Source organism: Oncorhynchus masou, chromosome 6 (genome assembly GCF_036934945.1).
Source record: "Oncorhynchus masou masou isolate Uvic2021 chromosome 6, UVic_Omas_1.1, whole genome shotgun sequence".
NCBI lineage: Eukaryota > Metazoa > Chordata > Actinopteri > Salmoniformes > Salmonidae > Oncorhynchus > Oncorhynchus masou.
The window spans coordinates 6811358-6836797 of record NC_088217.1 but is presented as its reverse complement, the minus strand read 5'-3'; the positions used below and the strand labels follow the sequence as shown (position 1 = coordinate 6836797).

Below are 25440 nucleotides of genomic sequence, written 5' to 3'. Positions count from 1 at the left end.
GGCATCTCTCTCGGTCAGGACATCCTACGCCTAACGAAGTCCTTCATATCCCATTAACTCCTGATAGGTCCAGACTATCCATTACTTCCACACACCTCCCTCCCTCACCCTCTCTCCCCCTCCCTCCCTCCCTCCCTCCCTCACCTAACGAAGCCCTTCATATCCCATTAACTCCTGATAGGTCCAGACTATCCATTACTTCCACACACCTCCCTCCCTTACCCTCTCTCCCCCTCCCTCCCTCGCCTTCCTCACCTAACGAAGCCCTTCATATCCCATTAACTCCTGAAAGGTCCAGACTATCCATTACTTCCACACACCTCCCTCCCTCACTCACCTCCCTCCCTCCCTCCCTCACTCACCTCCCTCACTCCCTCCCTCCCTCCCTCCCCCCCCTCCCTCCCTCCCTCCCTCACTCACCTCCCCCCCTCCCTCACCCACCTCCCTCCCTCACTCACCTCCCCCCCTCCCTCACTCACCTCCCTCCCACACTCACTCACCTCCCTCCCACACTCACTCACCTCCCTCCCACACTCACCTACCTCCCTCCCACACTCACCTACCTCTCTCCCACACTCACCTACCGCCCTCCCACACTCACCTACCTCCCTCCCTCACTCACCTCCCTCCCCTCCCTCCCTCACTCACCTCCCTCCCTCACTCACTCACCTCCCTCCCTCACTCACCTCCCTCCCTCACTCACCTCCCTCCCTCACTCACCTCCCTCCCTCACTCACCTCCCTCCCTCACTCACCTCCCTCCCTCCCTCACTCACCTACCTCCCTCACTCACCTACCTCCCTCCCTCACTCACCTCCCTCCCTCACTCACCTCCCTCCCTCACTCACCTCCCTCACTCACCTCCCTCCCTCACTCACCTCCCTCCCTCACTCACTCCCCTCCCTCCCTCACTCACCTCCCTCACTCTAAACATTATGGATAAGGCTTGCGGATATAAACACTGGGTTGGAACCATAAGAAGAGCACAGTGTTGTACATTGCTCACTCGATGCAAGCTGGGATCATAGGGGTGTATGTGTGCACATTATAATCACAATTTGTGCAAGGTGGCACCGACAGACACGGTAGCTCTGCGTCTAGCTCCTAAGACCAGACAGACACGGTAGCTCTGCGTCTAGCTCCTAAGACCAGACAGACACGGTAACTCTGCGTCTAGCTCCTAAGACCAGACAGACACGGTAACTCTGCGTCTAGCTCCTAAGACCAGACAGACACGGTAACTCTGCGTCTAGCTCCTAAGACCAGACAGACACGGTAACTCTGCGTCTAGCTCCTAAGACCAGACAGACACGGTAACTCTGCGTCTAGCTCCTAAGACCAGACAGACACGGTAACTCTGCGTCTAGCTCCTAAGACCAGACAGACACGGTAACTCTGCGTCTAGCTCCTAAGACCAGACAGACACGGTAGCTCTGCGTCTAGCTCCTAAGACCAGACAGACACGGTAACTCTGCGTCTAGCTCCTAAGACCAGACAGACACGGTAACTCTGCGTCTAGCTCCTAAGACCAGACAGACACGGTAACTCTGCGTCTAGCTCCTAAGACCAGACAGACACGGTAACTCTGCGTCTAGCTCCTAAGACCAGACAGACACGGTAACTCTGCGTCTAGCTCCTAAGACCAGACAGACACGGTAGCTCTGCGTCTAGCTCCTAAGACCAGACAGACACGGTAACTCTGCGTCTAGCTCCTAAGACCAGACAGACACGGTAACTCTGCGTCTAGCTCCTAAGACCAGACAGACACGGTAACTCTGCGTCTAGCTCCTAAGACCAGACAGACACGGTAGCTCTGCGTCTAGCTCCTAAGACCAGACAGACACGGTAGCTCTGCGTCTAGCTCCTAAGACCAGACAGACACGGTAACTCTGCGTCTAGCTCCTAAGACCAGACAGACACGGTAGCTCTGCGTCTAGCTCCTAAGACCAGACAGACACGGTAGCTCTGCGTCTAGCTCCTAAGACCAGACAGACACGGCAACTCTGCGTCTAGCTCCTAAGACCAGACAGACACGGTAACTCTGCGTCTAGCTCCTAAGACCAGACAGACACGGTAACTCTGCGTCTAGCTCCTAAGACCAGACAGACACGGTAACTCTGCGTCTAGCTCCTAAGACCAGACAGACACGGTAACTCTGCATCTAGCTCCTAAGACCAGACAGACACGGTAACTCTGCGTCTAGCTCCTAAGACCAGACAGACACGGTGACTCTGCGTCTAGCTCCTAAGACCAGACAGACACGGTAACTCTGCGTCTAGCTCCTAAGACCAGACAGACACGGTAACTCTGCGTCTAGCTCCTAAGACCAGACAGACACGGTAACTCTGCGTCTAGCTCCGAAGACCAGAACTCTGTTATATTTTTTGGTTACTACATGATTCCATATGTGTTATTTCATAGTTTTGATGTCTTCACTATTATTCTACAATGTAGAAAACAGTCTAAATAAAGGAAAACCCTTGAATTTGTAGGTGTGTCCAAACATTTGACTGGTACTGTACATAGACATGGAATCACTGGCCACTTTACTAATGTTTACATGCTGCTTCACTCATCTCATATGTAAATACTGTATTCTACTATATTCTACTGTATTCTACTGTATTCTACTATATTCTACTGTATTCTACTATATTCTACTATATTCTACTATATTCTACTATATTCAACTGTATTCTACTGTATTCTACTGTATTTTAGTCAACGCCAATCCAGCATTGATCACCTTATATATTTATAAATGATATATTTATAAATCCCATTCTTTACTTTTAGATGTGTGTATTGTTGTGAGTTTGATAGTACTGAACTGTTGGAGCTGGGAACACAAGCATTTCACTACACCCGCAATAACATCTGATAAATATGTGTATGTGACCAATAACATTTGATTTGATATTAAAGCGGGATGAAAAACACACACACACATCGTAACACAGATGTCAATGAAGACGAAAAGCTTAAAACAAATGAGTAAAAATGCAGGAGAGAGAATCATCTTTTTAACCCTAGAGCCTAGGGAGAGAGGGGAGGGGGGGAGAACAGAACAGCTATCAACAGGGGGTGACATCATCTCGACATGTATTCAAGACTTCTAATCACAGACAGCAGGGAACATAATGGGGGATACGAGTACAATGACGAGGGCTAGATAAGATGCAGAGAGAGCAGCAAGACAGACAGAGAGTGGGATAGAGAGACAGACAGACAGAGAGAGAGTGGGATAGAGAGACAGACAGACAGACAGACAGAAAGTGGGAGAGAGAGAAAGACAGAACCAGGAGGTGGGATAGAGAGAGACAGAACCAAGAGGTGGGATAGAGAGAGACAGAACCAGGAGGTGGGATAGAGAGAAACAGAACCAGGAGGTGGGATAGAGAGAGAACCAGGAGGTGGGATAGAGAGAGAACCAGGAGGTAAGGATTAGGGTATTGATCTGTGACTCTGAACAGATCGAGGAAAGGCACTAGGCAACAAGGAAATGAATCGAGGCTCTCAGTCTTGAGATCAGATAGCCATCCACGCAAAGCAGCTCACCACGTCTTAAGACACAGAACAGAAGGATCAAGACGCAAATGATTTAGTTTTCAAGGCCATCATCATCATCAAAGTGCTGTGAGATTATACAGGAGGGTTGTCTGTGTGCACAGGGAGTGGGTTTGGATAACGGCAGTAATATCCTCCTGACAGAAATATGAGTCTGAAATACAACGGTCGCATCTGAAAGACCAGAGACGGTTCTCATAGCTTGGTGTATTCTGAGACAATACAGTGACTTGCTCTAGGGAATGATACCAACAAACCGTTGGTTTCCACACCACATGACAGCTACAACTAGTCTCCCTCTCTAAATTCTATTTCAATTCAAGGGGTTTTATTGACATGGGAAACATATATTAACATTACCAAAACAAAGTGAAGTAGATAATAAACAGAAGAGAAATAAACAATTTAAAAAATGAACAGTAGACATGACACTCACAGAAGTTCCAAAAGAATAAAGACATTACAAATGTCATAATATGTCTATATACAGTGTTGTAACGATGTGCAAATATTTAAATTACAAAATGGAAAATAAATAAGTATAAATATGGTTTGTATTCACTGGTTGCCCTTTTCTCGTGGCAACAGGTCACAAATCTTGCTGCTGTGATGTCACACTGTGGTATTTCACACAGTAGATATGGGAGTTTATCAAAATTGGGTTTGTTTTCAAATTATTTGTGGGTCTGTGAGGGAAATATGTCTCTCTAATATGGTCATACATTTGTCAGGAGGTTAGGAAGTGCAGTTCAGTTTCCACCTCATTTTGTGGGCAGTGGGCACATACAGTGGGGTAAAAAAGTATTTAGTCAGCCACCAATTGTGCACGTTCTCCCACTTAAAAAGATGAGAGAGGCCTGTAATTTTCATCATAGGTACACTTCAACTATGACAGACAAAATGAGGAAAAAAATCCAGAAAATCACATTGTAGGATTTTTAATGAATTTATTTGCAAATGATGGTGGAAAATAAGTATTTGGTCAATAACAAAAGTGAATCTCAATACTTTGTTATAGACCCTTTGTTGGCAATGACAGAGGTCAAACGTTTTCTGTAAGTCTTCACAAGGTTTTCTGCATTCCTCCATGCAGATCTCCTCTAGAGCAGTGATGTTTTTGGGCTGTTGCTGGGCAACACGGACTTTCAACTCCCTCCAAATATTTTCTATGGGGTTGAGATATGGAGACTGGCTAGGCCACTCCAGGACCTTGAAATGCTTCTTACAAAGCCACTCCTTCATTGCCCGGGCGGTGTGTTTGGGATCATTGTCATGCTGAAAGACCCAGCCACGTTTCATTTTCAATGCCCTAGCTGATGGTAGGAGGTTTTCACTCAAAATCTCACGATACATGGCCCCATTCATTCTTTCCTTTACACGGATCAGTAGTCCTGGTCCCTTTGCAGAAAAACAGCCCCAAAGCATGATGTTTCCACCCCCATGCCTCACAGTAGATATGGTGTTCTTTGGATGCAACTCGGCATTCTTTGTCCTCCAAACATGACGAGTTGAATTTTGCCAAAAAGTTACATTTTGGTTTCATCTGGCCATATGACATTCTCCCAATCTTCTTCTGGATCATCCAAATGCTCTCTAGCAAACTTCAGACGGGCCTGGACATGTACTGGCTTAAGCAGGGGGACACGTCTGGCACTGCAAGATTTGAGTCCCTGGCGGCGTAGTGTGTTACTGATGTTAGGCTTTGTTACTTTGGTCCCAGCTCTCTGCAGGTCATTCACTATGTCCCCCCGTGTGGTTCTGGGATTTTTGCTCACCGTTCTTGCGATCATTTTGACCCCACGGGTGAGATCTTGCGTGGAGCCCCAGATTGAGGGAGATTATCAGTGGTCTTGTATGTCTTCCATTTACTAATAATTGCTCCCACAGTTGATTTCTTCAAACCAAGCTGCTTACCTATTGCAGTCTTTCCAGCCTGGTGCAGATCTACAATTTTGTTTCTGGTGTCCTTTGACAGCTCTTTGGTCTTGGCCATAGTGGAGTTTGGAGTGTGACTGTTTGAGTTTGTGGACAGGTGTCTTTTATACTGATAACAAGTTCAAACAGGTGCCATTAATACAGGTGGACGAGTGGAGGACAGAGGAGCCTCTTAAAGAAGAAGTTACAGGTCTGTGAGAGCCAGAAATCTCGCTTGTTTGTAGTTGACCAAATACTTATTTTCCACCATAATTTGCAAATAAATTCAGTAAAAATCTTACAATGTGGTTTTTGCGATTTTTTTCTCTCACTTTGTCTGTCATAGTTAAAGTGCACCTATGATGAAAATTACAGGCCTCTCATCTGTTTAAGGGGGAGAACTTGCACAATTGGTGGCTGACGAAATACTTTTTTTCCCCCCACTGTAGCCTGTCTTCTCTTGAGAGCCATCTCTGCCTACAGCTGCCTTTCTCAATAGCAAGGCTATGCTCACTGAGTCTGTACATAGTCAAAGCTTTCCTTAAGTTTGGGTCAGTCACCGTGGACAGGTATTTTGCCATTGTGTACTCTCTGTTTAGGGCCATATAGTATTCTAGTTGGAGACGTTTTTTTGTTAATTCTTTCCAATATGTCAAGTAATTATCTTTTAGTTTTCTCGTGATTTGGTTGGGTCTAATTGTGTTGCCGTCCTGGGGCTCTGTTAGTCTTTAATAGTTGATTCTAAGATTTGGATATGATCAGGCATGTTATTTTTTTTATTTTTTATAGGGCCAAAAAGATTGGAGAAGTGGTTTACCCATGCATCTCCGAGTTGGAAAGATAACTCTGTGTTGTTGTTTGTTTAGTGTTTTCCAGTTTTTCCCAGAAGTTGTTAGAGTCTATGTATTCTTCAATTACATTGAGCTGATTTCTGACATGCTGTTCCTTCTTTTTCCGTAGTGTATTTCAGTATTGTTTTAGTGATTCACCATAGTGAAGGAGTAAACTCATGTTTTCTGGGTCTCTGTGTTTTTGGTTGGACAGGTTTCTCAATTTCTTTATTAGGTTTTTGCATTCTCGTTCAAACCATTTGGCATTGTTTTTTAAGTTGAAAGGTCAAATATACTGCGTGTGTTTCTATCTATCTCTGTATCACTCGCTACATGGAGATCACCTATCAGTCAGATCCCATTTAGCTAAGCGCCGCTGGGCCAGCCGCAAAGCAGCTGTATATGGGAACACTCAATATGGCTGCCAGTAACACTGACTTCAACGGGAATATCTGCTCAATATGGCTGCCAGTAACACTGACTTCAACGGGAATATCCGCTCAATATGGCTGCCAGTAACACTGACTTCAACGGGAATATCTGCTCAATATGGCTGCCAGTAACACTGACTTCAACGGGAATATCCGCTCAATATGGCTGCCAGTAACACTGACTTCAACGGGAATATCCGCTCAATATGGCTGCCAGTAACACTGACTTCAACGGGAATATCTGCTCAATATGGCTGCCAGTAACACTGACTTCAACGGGAATATCTGCTCAATATGGCTGCCAGTAACACTGACTTCAACGGGAATATCTGCTCAATATGGCTGCCAGTAACACTGACTTCAACGGGAATATCCGCTCAATATGGCTGCCAGTAACACTGACTTCAACGGGAATATCTGCTCAATATGGCTGCCAGTAACACTGACTTCAACGGGAATATCTGCTCAATATGGCTGCCAGTAACACTGACTTCAACAGGAATATCTGCTCAATATGGCTGCCAGTAACACTGACTTCAACGGGAATATCTGCTCAATATGGCTGCCAGTAACACTGACTTCAACGGGAATATCTGCTCAATATGGCTGCCAGTAACACTGACTTCAACGGGAATATCTGCTCAATATGGCTGCCAGTAACACTGACTTCAACGGGAATATCTGCTCAATATGGCTGCCAGTAACACTGACTTCAACGGGAATATCTGCTCAATATGGCTGCCAGTAACACTGACTTCAACGGGAATATCTGCTCAATATGGCTGCCAGTAACACTGACTTCAACGGGAATATCTGCTCAATATGGCTGCCAGTAACACTGACTTCAACGGGAATATCCGCTCAATATGGCTGCCAGTAACACTGACTTCAACGGGAATATCTGCTCAATATGGCTGCCAGTAACACTGACTTCAACGGGAATATCCGCTCAATATGGCTGCCAGTAACACTGACTTCAACGGGAATATCCGCTCAATATGGCTGCCAGTAACACTGACTTCAACGGGAATATCCGCTCAATATGGCTGCCAGTAACACTGACTTCAACGGGAATATCTGCTCAATATGGCTGCCAGTAACACTGACTTCAACGGGAATATCTGCTCAATATGGCTGCCAGTAACACTGACTTCAACGGGAATATCTGCTCAATATGGCTGCCAGTAACACTGACTTTAACGGGAATATCTGCTCAATATGGCTGCCAGTAACACTGACTTCAGATGATCAACTCTGCTCTGATGAAGAAAGAGAACGGAGAAACCACCTGTTGACTTAATAACAACAACATGGCGTGTGTGTGTATATATATATATATCTGTGTACATACGCGTTTCGCCTCGGAGCCGCTCCTGATGCGTGATGTGATGGTGGTAAATCAGGCTGGTAATGGGAGATAACTGGGTTGGCAGGAAGCCATCTTTATAATCCAGCATGCCATGCTGCTGTAACAATAACACAAACTACCTGGAGGGCTGGAAACATGATGTTCTCACCACCCACCACTAAAACAAGTCAACCCACCACTAATACAAGCCAACCCACCACTAATACAAGCCAACCCACCACTAATACAAGTCAACCCACCACTAATACAAGTCAACCCACCACTCATACAAGTCAACCCACCACTCATACAAGTCAACCCACCACTCATACAAGTCAACCCACCACTAATACAAGTCAACTACAACCCACCACTAATACAAGTCAACCCACCACTAATACAAGTCAACCCACCACTAATACAAGTCAAACCACCACTAATACAAGCCAACCCACCACTAATACAAGTCAACCCACCACTAATACAAGTCAACCCACCACTAATACAAGTCAACCCACCACTAATACAAGTCAACCCACCACTAATACAAGTCAACTACAACCCACCACTAATACAAGTCAACCCACCACTAATACAAGTCAACCCACCACTCATACAAGTCAACCCACCACTCATACAAGTCAAACCACCACTAATACAAGCCAACCCACCACTAATACAAGTCAACCCACCACTAATACAAGTCAACCCACCACTCATACAAGTCAACCACAACCCACCACTAATACAAGTCAAACCACCACTAATACAAGTCAACCCACCACTAATACAAGTCAACCCACCACTCATACAAGTCAACCCACCACTAATACAAGTCAAACCACCACTAATACAAGCCAACCCACCACTAATACAAGTCAACCCACCACTAATACAAGTCAACCCACCACTCATACAAGTCAACCACAACCCACCACTAATACAAGTCAACCACAACCCACCACTAATACAAGCCAACCCACCACTAATACAAGTCAACCCACCACTAATACAAGCCAACCCACCACTAATACAAGCCAACCCACCACTCATACAAGCCAACACACCACTCATACAAGCCAACCCACCACTCATACAAGTCAACCCACCACTAATACAAGTCAACCACAACCCACCACTAATACAAGTCAACTACAACCCACCACTAATAAAAGTCACCCCACCACTAATGCAAGTCACCCACAACCCACCACTAATACAAGTCACCCACAACCCCCCACTAATACAAGTCACCCACAACCCACCACTAATACAAGTCACCCACCCACCACTAATACAACTCACCCACCCACCACTAACACAACTCACCACCACTAATACAAGTCAACCACCCACTAATACAAGTCACCAACCCACCACTAATACAAGTCACCCACCACTAATACAAGTCACCCACCACTAATACAAGTCACCCACCACGAATACAAGTCACCCACCACTAATACAAGTCTACCCACCACTAATACAAGTCTACCCACCACTAATACAAGTCACCCACAAACCACTAATACAACTCACCCAACCACTAATACAACTCACCCAACCACTAATACAAGCCACCCACCACTAATACAAGCCAAACCACCACTAATACAAGTCACCCACCCACCACTAATACAAGTCACCCACAACCCACCACTAATACAAGTCACCCACCCACCACTAATACAAGTCACCCACCACTAATACAAGTCACCCCACCACTAATACAAGTCACCCACCCACCACTAATACAAGTCATCCACCCACCACTAATACAAGTCATCCACCCACTACTAATACAAGTCACCCACACACCACTAATACAAGTCAACCACCCACTAATACAAGTCACCCACCCACCACTAATACAAGTCACCCCACCACTAATACAAGTCACCCACCCACCACTAATACAAGTCACCCACCCACCACTAATACAAGTCACCCACCACTAATACAAGTCAACCACCACTAATACAAGTCAACCACCACTAATACAAGTCACCCACCCACCACTAATACAAGTCACCCACCCACCACTAATACAAGTCACCCACCCACCGCTAATACAAGTCACCCACCCACCGCTAATACAAGTCACCCACCCACCGCTAATACAAGTCAACCCACCGCTAATACAAGTCACCCACCCACCGCTAATACAAGTCAACCACCGCTAATACAAGTCAACCACCGCTAATACAAGTCACCCACAACCCACCACTAATACAAGGCCCCCACCCACCACAAATACAAGTCAACCAACCACTAATACAAGTTACCCACCTACCACTAATACAAATCACCCCAGCATTAATACAAGTCACCCACCCACCACTAATACAAGTCACCCACCCACCACTAATACAAGTCACCCACCACTAATACAAGTCAACCACCACTAATACAAGTCAACCACCACTAATACAAGTCAACCACCACTAATACAAGTCACCCACCCACCACTAATACAAGTCACCCACCCACCACTAATACAAGTCAACCACCCACCACTAATACAAGTCAACCCACCACTAATACAAGTCACCCACCCACCACTAATACAAGTCAACCAACCACTAATACAAGTTACCCACCTACCACTAATACAAATCACCCCAGCATTAATACAAGTCACCCACCCACCACTAATACAAGTCACCCACCCACCACTAATACAAGTCACCCACCACTAATACAAGTCAACCACCACTAATACAAGTCAACCACCACTAATACAAGTCAACCACCACTAATACAAGTCAACCACCACTAATACAAGTCACCCACCCACCACTAATACAAGTCACCCACCCACCACTAATACAAGTCAACCACCCACCACTAATACAAGTCACCCACCCACCACTAATACAAGTCAACCCACCACTAATACAAGTCAACCCACCACTCATACAAGTCAACCCACCACTAATACAAGTCAACCCACCACTAATACAAGTCAACTACAACCCACCACAAATACAAGTCAACCCACCACTAATACAAGTCAACCCACCACTAATACAAGTCAAACCACCACTAATACAAGCCAACCCACCACTAATACAAGTCAACCCACCACTAATACAAGTCAACCCACCACTCATACAAGTCAACCCACCACTAATACAAGTCAAACCACCACTAATACAAGCCAACCCACCACTAATACAAGTCAACCCACCACTAATACAAGTCAACCCACCACTAATACAAGTCAACCCACCACTCATACAAGTCAACCCACCACTAATACAAGTCAACCCACCACTCATACAAGTCAACCCACCACTAATACAAGTCAACCACAACCCACCACTAATACAAGTCAATCACAACCCACCACTAATACAAGCCAACCCACCACTAATACAAGTCAACCCACCACTAATACAAGCCAACCCACCACTAATACAAGCCAACCCACCACTCATACAAGCCAACCCACCACTCATACAAGTCAACCCACCACTAATACAAGTCAACCACAACCCACCACTAATACAAGTCAACTACAACCCACCACTAATAAAAGTCACCCCACCACTAATGCAAGTCACCCACAACCCACCACTAATACAAGTCACCCACAAACCACTAATACAACTCACCCAACCACTAATACAACTCACCCAACCACTAATACAAGCCACCCACCACTAATACAAGCCAAACCACCACTAATACAAGTCACCCACCCACCACTAATACAAGTCACCCACAACCCACCACTAATACAAGTCACCCACCCACCACTAATACAAGTCACCCACCACTAATACAAGTCACCCCACCACTAATACAAGTCACCCACCCACCACTAATACAAGTCATCCACCCACCACTAATACAAGTCATCCACCCACTACTAATACAAGTCACCCACACACCACTAATACAAGTTAACCACCCACTAATACAAGTCACCCACCCACCACTAATACAAGTCACCCACCACTAATACAAGTCAACCCACCACTAATACAAGTCACCCCACCACTAATACAAGTCACCCACCCACCACTAATACAAGTCACCCACCCACCACTAATACAAGTCAACCACCACTAATACAAGTCACCCACCCACCACTAATACAAGTCACCCACCCACCACTAATACAAGTCACCCACCCACCACTAATACAAGTCAACCACCGCTAATACAAGTCACCCACAACCCACCACTAATACAAGGCCCCCACCCACAACAAATACAAGTCAACCAACCGCTAATACAAGTCACCCACCTACCACTAATACAAGTCACCCCAGCACTAATACAAGTCACCCACCCACCACTAATACAAGTCACCCACCCACCACTAATACAAGTCACCCACCCACCACTAATACAAGTCACCCACCCACCACTAATACAAGTCAACCACCACTAATACAAGTCAACCACCACTAATACAAGTCACCCACCTACCACTAATACAAGTCACCCCAGCACTAATACAAGTCACCCACCCACCACTAATACAAGTCACCCACCCACCACTAATACAAGTCACCCACCCACCACTAATACAAGTCAACCACCCACCACTAATACAAGTCAACCCACCACTAATACAAGTCACCCACCCACCGCTAATACAAGTCAACCACCGCTAATACAAGTCACCCACAACCCACCACTAATACAAGGCCCCCACCCACCACTAATACAAGTCACCCACCCACCACTAATACAAGTCAACCAACCACTAATACAAGTCACCCACCTACCACTAATACAAGTCACCCACCCACCACTAATACAAGTCACCCACCCACCACTAATACAAGTCACCCACCCACCACTAATACAAGTCACCCACCCACCACTAATACAAGTCACCCACCCACCACTAATACAACTCACCCACCACGAATACAAGTCACCCACCCACCACTAATACAAGTCAACCCACCCACCACTAATACAAGTCAACCCACCACTAATACAAGTCACCCACCCACCACTAATACAAGTCACCCACCCACCACTAATACAAGTCAACCAACCACGAATACAAGTCAACCACCCACTAATACAAGTCACCCACCCACCACTAATACAAGTCACCCACCCACCACTAATACAAGTCACCCACCTACTAATACAAGTCACCCACCCACCACTAATACAAGTCACCCACCCACCACTAATACAAGTCACCCACCCACCACTAATACAACTCACCCACCCACCACTAATACAACTCACCCACCCACCACTAATACAACTCACCCACCCACCACTAATACAACTCACCCACCCACCACTAATACAAGTCACCCACCACTAATACAAGTCACCCACCACTAATACAAGTCAACCACCACTAATACAAGTCTAACCACCACTAATACAAGTCACCCACAAACCACTAATACAACTCACCCACCACTAATCCAACTCACCCAACCACTAATACAAGCCACCCACCACTAATAAAAGCCAAACCACCACTAATAAAAGTCACCCACCACTAATAAAAGTCACCCACCACTAATAAAAGTCACCCACCACTAATACAAGTCACCCACAACCCACCACTAATACAAGTAAACCACAACCCACCACTAATACAAGTCACCCACAACTAATACAAGTCAACCACAACCCACCACTAATACAAGTCAACCCACCACTAATACAAGTCAACCCACCACTAATACAAGTCAACCCACCACTAATACAAGCCAACCCACCACTAATACAAGTCAACCCACCACTAATACAAGTCAACCCACCACTAATACAAGTCAACCCACCACTAATACAAGTCAACCCACCACTAATACAAGTCAACTCACCACTAATACAAGTCAACCCACCACTAATACAAGTCAACCCACCACTAATACAAGACAACCCACAGCCCACCACTAATACAAGTCAACCCACCACTAATACAAGCCAACCCACCACTAATACAAGACAACCCACGGCCCACCACTAATACAAGTCAACCCACCACTAATACAAGCCAACCCACCACTAATACAAGTCAACCCACCACTAATACAAGACAACCCACGGCCCACCACTAATACAAGTCAACCCACCACTAATACAAGCCAACCCACCACTAATACAAGACAACCCACCACTAATACAAGTCAACCCACCACTAATACAAGACAACCCACGGCCCACCACTAATACAAGTCAACCCACCACTAATACAAGCCAACCCACCACTAATACAAGTCAACCCACCACTAATACAAGTCAACCCACCACTAATACAAGCCAACCCACCACTAATACAAGTCAACCCACCACTAATACAAGTCAACCCACCACTAATACAAGTCAACCCACCACTAATACAAGACAACCCACCACTAATACAAGACAACCCACCACTAATACAAGTCATCCCACCACTAATACAAGTCAACCCACCACTAATACAAGACAACCCACCACTAATACAAGTCAACCCACCACTAATACAAGACAACCCACCACTAATACAAGTCAACCCACCACTAATACAAGTCAACCCACCACTAATACAAGACAACCGACCACTAATACAAGACAACCCACCACTAATACAAGACAACCCACCACTAATACAAGTAAACCCACCACTAATACAAGTCAACCCACCACTAATACAAGTCAACCCACCACTAATACAAGCCAACACTAATACAAGTCAACCCACCACTAATACAAGTCAACCCACCACTAATACAAGTCAACCCACCACTAATACAAGTCAACCCACCACTAATACAAGTCAACCCACCACTAATACAAGTCAACCCACCACTAATACAAGCCAACCCACCACTAATACAAGCCAACCCACCACTAATACAAGTCAACCCACCACTAATACAAGTCAACCCACCACTAATACAAGTCAACCCACCACTAATACAAGTCAACCCACCACTAATACAAGTCAACCCACCACTAATACAAGTCAACCCACCACTAATACAAGTCAACCCACCACTAATACAAGTCAACCCACCACTAATACAAGTCAACCCACCACTAATACAAGTCAACCCACCACTAATACAAGTCAACCCACCACTAATACAAGTCAACCCACCACTAATACAAGTCAACCCACCACTAATACAAGCCAACCCACCACTAATACAAGCCAACCCACCACTAATACAAGCCAACCCACCACTAATACAAGTCAACCCACCACTAATACAAGTCAACCCACCACTAATACAAGTCAACCCACCACTAATACAAGTCAACCCACCACTAATACAAGTCAACCCACCACTAATACAAGTCAACCCACCACTAATACAAGACAACCCACCACTAATACAAGACAACCCACCACTAATACAAGACAACCCACCACTAATACAAGTAAACCCACCACTAATACAAGTCAACCCACCACTAATACAAGTCAACCCACCACTAATACAAGCCAACACTAATACAAGTCAACCCACCACTAATACAAGTCAACCCACCACTAATACAAGTCAACCCACCACTAATACAAGTCAACCCACCACTAATACAAGCCAACCCACCACTAATACAAGCCAACCCACCACTAATACAAGCCAACCCACCACTAATACAAGTCAACCCACCACTAATACAAGTCAACCCACCACTAATACAAGTCAACCCACCACTAATACAAGTCAACCCACCACTAATACAAGTCAACCCACCACTAATACAAGTCAACCCACCACTAATACAAGCCAACCCACCACTAATACAAGTCAACCCACCACTAATACAAGTCAACCCACCACTAATACAAGTCAACCCACCACTAATACAAGTCAACCCACCACTAATACAAGTCAACCCACCACTAATACAAGTCAACCCACCACTAATACAAGCCAACCCACCACTAATACAAGCCAACCCACCACTAATACAAGTCAACCCACCACTAATACAAGTCAACCCACCACTAATACAAGTCAACCCACCACTAATACAAGTCAACCCACCACTAATACAAGTCAACCCACCACTAATACAAGTCAACCCACCACTAATACAAGTCAACCCACCACTAATACAAGCCAACCCACCACTAATACAAGCCAACCCACCACTAATACAAGTCAACCCACCACTAATACAAGTCATCCCACCACTAATACAAGTCAACCCACCACTAATACAAGTCAACCCACCACTAATAGTCACAGCCTTATTATACAGTATCTGGGCACGGGTTCCGACAAACACAATGTTCAGCTTGCTAACCAAGTACAGTCATACATCTAACAGAGGGATTATTTGTTAATTTTGTCATCATTGGGTGATGACGCTGGGAAACAGAACGTCCAGAACAACATCAAAACAGACTGATTTGACCGATTCCCTTCCATTTGACCTAGATACTACCACAAGTGTATAAAGCGGTATAATATGTGCCGGCCTATGTGAGCCACGGATGCATTAGACAATCACTTAAGAGTGCATTATGATTCACGTCCATGATTCTCCTTATGATGAAGATAAGAATATATTTATGGAATATATGTATAAACATTTCAGTAATTTACAGGTCTACACTCTTATCCAGAGCAACGTACAATATATAATAACTATATAAAATGGAGAGATTTGTAAACAAACATTCAAGAGAATAATAAAAATGGTCTCTTCGTCGTATCAAATGAAATACGAAAGGAGACATCAGGTGGTTTTGTGTTGTGCAAGCATGCAGGCCCGTCTAGCGCTACAACGCTACGACGCTACAACGACGCCCTTGTCTCTCAACCCATCAGCGCAGCATGCAGGCCCGTCTAGCGCTACAACGCTACGACGCTACAACGCTACGACGACGCCCTTGTCCCTCAACCCATCAGCGCAGCATGCAGGCCCGTCTAGCGCTACAACGCTACAACGACGCCCTTGTCTCTCAACCCATCAGCGCAGCATGCAGGCCCGTCTAGCGCTACAACGACGCCCTTGTCTCTCAACCCATCAGAGCAGCATGCAGGCCCGTCTAGCGCTACAACGACGCCCTTGTCCCTCAACCCATCAGCGCAGCATGCAGGCCCGTCTAGCGCAACAACGCTACAACGCTACGACGACGCCCTTGTCTCTCAACCCATCAGCGCAGCATGCAGGCCCGTCTAGCGCTACAACGACGCCCTTGTCTCTCAACCCATCAGCGCAGCATGCAGGCCCGTCTAGCGCTACAACGCTACGACGACGCCCTTGTCTCTCAACCCAACAGCGCAGCATGCAGGCCCGTCTTGCGCTACAACGCTACAATGTTACAACGCTACGACGACGCCCTTGTCTCTCAACCCATCAGCGCAGCATGCAGGCCCGTCTAGCGCTACAACGCTACAACACTACGACGACGCCCTTGTCTCTCAACCCATCAGCGCAGCATGCAGGCCCGTCTAGCGCTACAACGCTACGACAACGCCCTTGTCTCTCAACCCATCAGCGCAGCATGCAGGCCCGTCTAGCGCTACAACGACGCACTTGTCTCTTAACCCATCAGTGCAGCATGCAGGCCCGTCTAGCGCTACAACGACGCCCTTGTCCCTCAACCCATCAGCGCAGCATGCAGGCCCGTCTAGCGCTACAACGCTACGACGACGCCCTTGTCTCTCAACCCAACAGCGCAGCATGCAGGCCCGTCTTGCGCTACAACGCTACAATGTTACAACGCTACGACGACGCCCTTGTCTCTCAACCCATCAGCGCAGCATGCAGGCCCGTCTAGCGCTACAACGCTACAACACTACGACGACGCCCTTGTCTCTCAACCCATCAGCGCAGCATGCAGGCCCGTCTTGCGCTATAACGCTACAATGTTACAACGCTACGACGACGCCCTTGTCTCTCAACCCATCAGCGCAGCATGCAGGCCCGTCTAGCGCTACAACGCTACGACAACGCCCCTGTCTCTCAACCCATCAGCGCAGCATGCAGGCCCGTCTAGCGCTACAACGACGCCCTTGTCCCTCAACCCATCAGCGCAGACGGAATCGGTGCGCTATCTGACGTAAGGATTAAAAAAAAAAAGTTTGATCTGAAGGCCAATAGTTTAACTCACCACAAGGTTTCAAAGCTGAGCAGAAGAAGAAAGAAAAAAATGCTTATCCACATTAAAGACTGGCATTTGTTTTTGGTTTGCTTCCTGTCTCGTAGTTTGGTGTGGGCTTTTCTTTTGTTTGGACTGTTCTTGGGCAAATTTAGTGGAAGCTCACGGTGGGTGTCTTCTAGGTCCCAGTTGTTGTTGCTAGGCAACTTTCAGTGGACACCCCACCCCCATGAGTGTCAATTCAGGACCCCTCCAAAAACACCACCCGTTTCATTTTGGTTGTTGTCAATTACATTTTGTTAGTTCCCCCTTTTTGTTTGAGGGACATTATTGACTGTCTTGCTGGGGAACATAGCAACCATCTCATCTCTCAGAGTCATGAGAACATTCATTCTGGTATCACCTCCATGTAGCTGGTTTCTGGTCACAGGTTGAAAAGGATGAAAAAAATAATCACATTTGTCTAAAAATTAACCCCACTGTTGGTCGATTTGGAAAGCTAAAGTCAATCAATTAACAATATAATACTCTTAGCAAAAATATTCATCTTTAATCTGTGAACCAAAATAGTGAGAAAAAAAATGAAAACAGGGAAGATCTAATTAAGGATTGTTTGTCTAGAAATCAAATGTGACCAATAAAATTTGATAAAAAAATAAATGTAAAAAATAATTTCGCTACATCACCATTCACATCTGCTAAATAACGTGGATGTGACCAATCACATTTGATTTGAACAAGGGAGAGTTAACTAAAAAGGTGTGAACCCACCACATCGCTCAAGACAACAGGAGACCTGGGCCAGCCACTCTTAAATATTACCTGGGCTAGCACAGGTCAAACCCCTTCCCACTAACGAGATGACAAACCAGCACAGGAGTAACACATACTGACTAACGAGGTGACGCCAATCTGTCCGCCAACGTCCAATGTCTAAAAATAAAATGGAAAAAACAAAACCTGAAACACCCCATATACAGTTGAAATTGGAACTTAGGTGGGAATTATTAACATTCGTAGCCCAACCACTCCACAAATTCCTTGTTAACAAACTATAGTTTTGGCAAGTATGTTAGGACATCTACTTTGTACATGACAAGTCATTTTTTCCAAAAATTGTTTACAGACAGATTATTTCACTTATAATTCACAATTCCAGTGGGTCAGAAGTTCACGTACACTAAGTTGACAATTGGAGGTTTGGATATATTTCAAGGCCTTCCTTCAAACTCAGTGCCTCTTTGCCTGACATCATGGGAAAATCTAAAGAAATCAGCCAAGACCTCAGGACAACAATTGTAGACCTCCATAAGTATGGCTCATTCTTGGGAGCAATTTCCAAATGCCTGAAGGTACCACGTTCATCTGTACAAACAATAGTACGCAAGTATAAACACCATGGGACCACGCAGCCGTCATACCGCTCAGGAAGGAGACGTGTTCTGTCTCCTAGAGATGAACGTACTTTGGTGCGAAAAGTGCAAATCAATCCAAGAACAACAGCAAAGGACCTTGTGAAGATGCTGGAGGAAATAGGTACAAAAGTATCTATATCCACAGTAAAAACGAGTCCTATATCGACATAACCTGAAAGAACGCTCAGCAAGGAAGAAGCCACTGCTCCAAAACCGCTATAAAAAAAGCCAGACACTGGTTTGCAACTGCACATGGGGACAAAGATTGTACTTTTTGGAGAAATGTCCTCTGGTCTGATGAAACAAAAATAGAACTGTTTGGCCATAATGACCATCGTTATGTTTGGAGGAAAAAGGGGGAGGCTTGCAAGCCAAAGAACACCATCCCAACCGTGATGGACGGGGGTGGCAGCATCATGTTGTGGGGGTGCTTTGCTGCAGGAGGGACTGGTGCACTTCACAAAATAGATGGGGTCATGAGGAAGGACAATTATGTGGATATATTGAAGCAACAACATGGTCGCAAATCTGTCTTCAAAATGGACAATGACCCCAAGCATACTTCCAAAGTTGCGGCAAAATGGCTTAAAGACAGCAAAGTCAAGGTATTGGAGTGGCCATCACAAAGCCCTGACCCCCATCATATAGAAAATTTGTGGGCAGAACTGAAAAAGTGTGTGCGAGCAAGGTGGTCTACAAACCTGACTCAGATACACCAGCTATGTCAGGAGGAATGGGACAAAATTCAACCAACTTATTGTGGGAAGCTTGTGGAAGGCTTCCCAAAACGTTTTACACAAGTTAAACAATTTAAAGGCATTGCTACCAAATACTAATTGGGTGTATGTAAACTTCTGACCCACAGGGACTGTGATGAAATAAATAAAAGCAAAAATAAATCACTCTCTCAACTATTATTCTGACATTTCACATTCTGAAAATAAAGTGGTAATGTTAACTGACCCAAGACAGGGAATTTTTACTAGGATTAAATGTCAGGAATAGCTGTCTGTAAACTTCCGACTTCAACTGTATATATACAATTCTGTTGGTGGCAATCATTTTATATAATAATTTAAATTGAAAAACGTAAAGTTTTGAATCAAGACAGTACCAAGTTGAATGTCTTGTCTATGGAGATTGCATGGCTGTGTGGTCGATTCTATACACCTGTCAGCAAAGGGTGTGGTTGAAATAGCCACTCATTTGAAGGGGTATTGACATACTTTGTATATATAGTGTATTTAGCTTATCAAATCAAGACATTTCAGCTTTTATTTTAAAAAAAATGAAAAAAATAATCATAAAATATTATTCCACTTTGACATTTATATTTATTTAACGAGGCAAGTCAGTTGAGAACAAATTCTTATTTACAATGACGGCCTAGGAACAGTGGGTAAACAGTCCTGTGTGGCTCAGTCGGTAGAGCATGGCGCTTGCAACGCCAAGCGACGTGGGTTCGATTCCCGCTGGGGCCACCCATATGTAAAAGTAGTGGCCCCAGCCGACTTGTAAGTCGCTTTGGACAAAAGCGTCTGCTAAATGGGATATATATATATTGTTCAGGGGCAGAACGACAGATTTTTACCTTGTCAGCTCGGGGATTCGATCTTGGAACCTTTCGGTTACTAGCCCAACACTCTAACCACTCGGCTACCAGCCACCATTATGGGATATTGCGTGTAGGCCATTGACACAAAAATAAATACATCTCAATTTATTCCATTTTTAATGGCGTTCGAGGGCTGTCAACACTTTCTGAAAGCATTATATGACACAAGATCGTTCTTGAATATGTTTTTGTTTTCCTCTGACTTACGCCTCTACAGTTTTCATTACAATCTATTTGTGATGTTAGTTCCTCTGTTTCCTTTGTTAGTCTAATCTCTTTTCACCTAAATTGTTTGTTTTAAAGACGGATTGCTCGGCCTCTGAAGACAAAATTGAAAGTGTCCCATATAATGGGTTGTAGAACTTTGATCCGATCTCTGTCTCTCTCTCTCTGCAGCCGTAACGCTCATTCCTTTTCTACATTAGCCCAGCGTGGCTACATTAGCCCAGCGTGGCTACATTAGCCCAGCGTGGCTACATTAGCCCAGCGTGGCTACATTAGTGGCTACATTAGCCCAGCGTGGCTACATTAGCACAGCGTGGCTACATTAGTGGCTACATTAGCCCAGCGTGGCTACATTAGCCCAGCGTGGCTACGTAACGACAGTAAATGTAACTTCTCAACAACACCGCAAAGGCAACCGAGAAGCCGGATGGAACATGGGCTGTTGAGAAGGTGAAGGCCAGATCAAGATAACAGTATCTATATGATAAATAATACCTACCAATCTGTGTCCACCCCACCACCCAAAAAGACACAGGATGTTGGGTACCAAAACGTCTCCTCCACCTGCTCGAGTGTAACAAACAGACAGGCGTCCTCACACACACTCCCAAGTCCCAAATGACACCACAGGTTTCTGCATCTAATGAGCGAGTTCTGAGTTACCTCCTACACCCAGTCAGTCACAGCTCTCACACATTTCTCCTTCCCCAGAACCGCTAACCACGTTCAGTACTAAACCATCACCTTGAAGGCATGTTTCTTTTCCTGATGCGGGTGGAGAAGGGACCGGCTTCATTTTCCTCTTCTCCTCACTGCCTCTTCTTTTACCTTGGCCCCCTTTTTTGTTGTTGTTTCAAAAGGAGCCAACGAGAACACGGAGGAGTTAGCTAATTTAATTGAGAAAAGGCCAGTTTTTTTTCAAAATAACATAGCTTATGCAAAGACCATGTTCCTACCTCTGTGTTCGTCTGTACACAACACTTGCAGAATATTTTTGGGTTCTTTCCTCCAGCCCGAGTGCCAGCACAAACAGATCTGGGACCAGCTGGTTTCAAGAGGGTGCAAATTAAAATGTTGCGGAACCTTGCAAGTGTGGGCAGAATGGATTGAAGGAAGGAGCGAAAAGAGGCTGTCAAAATATCTTAACGGCCAAGTGTGATCTAGGCCTAGAACAACAACAACGTCACATCTGCGCCAAAACGGTCTCCCGATATAGTTCAAATGTACCGGAGTGTCTCAATCATTTCTCACGCAAGTGGAACATCGACACAAATGCAACTAAAAAAATGCCCCCAGCATGCATCTCTGAAAATAATATTCAACGTCAACATTCATTGCGTGTGAATGTAGAACATAATGTACAAATGCAGAGCTTCAATCATGAGCCTTGAATTGACCATTACTGACAACGCAATAATCCATTCTACTCATGTTCTGCTAATTGGCAAGTGTTTATAGAACTGATTAAATAAACAATGCATGTGATTTAATCTAATCACTCTCTTTTCTCTCCTCTCCCCCTCTCTGTATCCCTCCCTCTCTGTATCCCTCCCTCTCTCCATCTCTGTATCCCTCCCTCTCTCCCTCTCTGTATCCCTCCCTCTCTGTATCCCTCCCTCTCTGTATCCCTCCCTCCCTCTCTCCATCTCTGTATCCCTCTCTCCCTCTCTGTATCCCTCCCTCCCTCTCTCCATCTCTGTATCCCTCCCTCCCTCTCTCCATCTCTGTATCCCTCCCTCCCTCTCCCCATCTCTGTAACCATCCCTCTCCATCCCTCTCCATCTCTGTATCCATCCCTCTCCATCTCTGTATCCATCCCTCTCTCCCTCTCTGTATCCCTCCCTCCCTCTCCCCATCTCTGTAACCATCCCTCTCCATCTCTGTATCCATCCCTCTCCATCTCTGTATCCATCCCTCTCCATCTCTGTATCCATCCCTCTCCATCTCTGTATCTCTCCCTCTCCATCTCTGTATCCATCCCTCTCCATCTCTGTATCTCTCCCTCTCTCCCTCTCTGTATCCATCCCTCTCCATCTCTGTATCCATCCCTCTCCATCTCTGTATCTCTCCCTCTCCATCTCTGTATCCATCCCTCTCCATCTCTGTATCTCTCCCTCTCTCCCTCTCTGTATCCCTCCCTCCCTCTCTCCATCTCTGTATCCCTCCCTCCCTCTCTCCATCTCTGTATCCCTCCCTCCTTCTCCCCATCTCTGTAACCATCCCTCTCCATCCCTCTCCATCTCTGTATCCATCCCTCTCCATCTCTGTATCCATCCCTCTCCATCTCTGTATCCATCCCTCTCCATCTCTGTATCTCTCCCTCTCCATCTCTGTATCCATCCCTCTCCATCTCTGTATCCATCCCTCTCCATCTCTGTATCCATCCCTCTCCATCTCTGTATCTCTCCCTCTCTCCATCTCTGTATCCCTCCCTCCCTCTCTCCATCTCTGTATCCCTCCCTCCATCTCTCCATCCATCCCTCTCTCCATCCATCCCTCTCCATCGCTCCATCCATCCCTCTCCATCTCTGTATCCATCCCTCTCCATCTCTGTATCCATCCCTCTCCATCTCCGTATCCATCCCTCTCCATCTCTGTATCCATCCCTCTCCATCTCCCTCTCCCCATCTCTCCCTCTCCCCATCTCTCCATCCCTCCATCCCCCTCCCTCCCTCTCCCCATCCCTCCCTCTTCCCATCTCTGTATCCATCCCTCTCCCCATCTCTCCATCCCTCCCTCTCCCCATCTCTCCATCTCTCCATCCCTCGCTCCCCCCATCTCTCCATCCCTCCCTCCCTCCCTCTCCCCATCTCTCCACCCCTCTCCCCATCTCTCCATCCCTCTCCCCATCTCTGTATCCGTCCCTCTCCATCCCTCTCCTCCAGATGTATCAATATACTTGTATTATGACCGATCACCCTCACCGTCAGGGTTTATCGACCACTCTTCCGTCGCCACGGTAACATCAGACGGCAGGACGACACAGACGAGAGAGAGAGAGAGAGAAGAGTCCTGAAAAAAAACACGTTCTTGACAAACAGAAAACAAGACCTAGTAGGCTTGATGAGTCTTCAATAAGCAGCTTAAACAAAGATCACAGTCTCCTGTACGGGCAACCCAGCACTTTCTCCACCACAAATAGACACCACTCTCACCGGTAAAGATACCGGTATTAATTAGGCTACAGCACGGTGACGAAGAGGACAATGAATGCTGTTAACAAAACATTTCGAAATCATTATGCAGGCTAGATAGTGGAGTGTATAGCAAAACAACTGATGCAAAGGAGCAGGATTTACATACAACAAACTAGTAATTCCTTTGATTTGTCATAACCGTGGTATACGGTCTGATATACCACGGCTGTCAGCCAATCAGCATTCAGGGCTCGAACCACCCCGTTTATAATGACTGATGCAAAGGAGTAGGATTTCATACAACAAACTAGTAATTCCTTTGATTTGTCATAACCTTGGTATACGGTCTGATATACCACGGCTGTCAGCCAATCAGCATTCAGGGCTCGAACCACCCCGTTTATAATGACTGATGCAAAGGAGTAGGATTTCATACAACAAACTAGTAATTCCTTTGATTTGTCATAACCGTGGTATACGGTCTGATATACCACGGCTGTCAGCCAATCAGCATTCAGGGCTCGAACCACCCAGTTTATAATGACTGATGCAAAGGAGTAGGATTACATACATATAGACAGCTGGGAGACGATGGGGGGGATGGAGCAGGTAAATAAAATGGGAAGAAATGGAGAATATACTACATCAATAAAATACATGTATTGTCTAAGCTATTCCATTGTTCTGTCCATGCATGACGATCATGTGATCTTTACTGACCTATCAGATCATTGTTCTGTCCATGCATGACGATCATGTGATCTTTACTGACCTATCAGATCATTGTTCTGTCCATGCATGACGATCATGTGATCTTTACTGACCTATCAGATCATTGTTCTGTCCATGCATGACGATCATGTGATCTTTACTGACCTATCAGATCATTGTTCTGTCCATGCATGACGATCATGTGA

The 25440-nt window shown here is 45.7% G+C and overlaps 1 protein-coding gene across 3 annotated transcripts in view; it reads right to left on the bottom strand.

Annotated features, from left to right (window-relative positions):
• Positions 1 to 25440, bottom strand: part of LOC135541322 (E3 ubiquitin-protein ligase RNF123) — a 268130-nt gene that overhangs the window by 102118 nt on the left and 140572 nt on the right. The window lies entirely within an intron of this gene.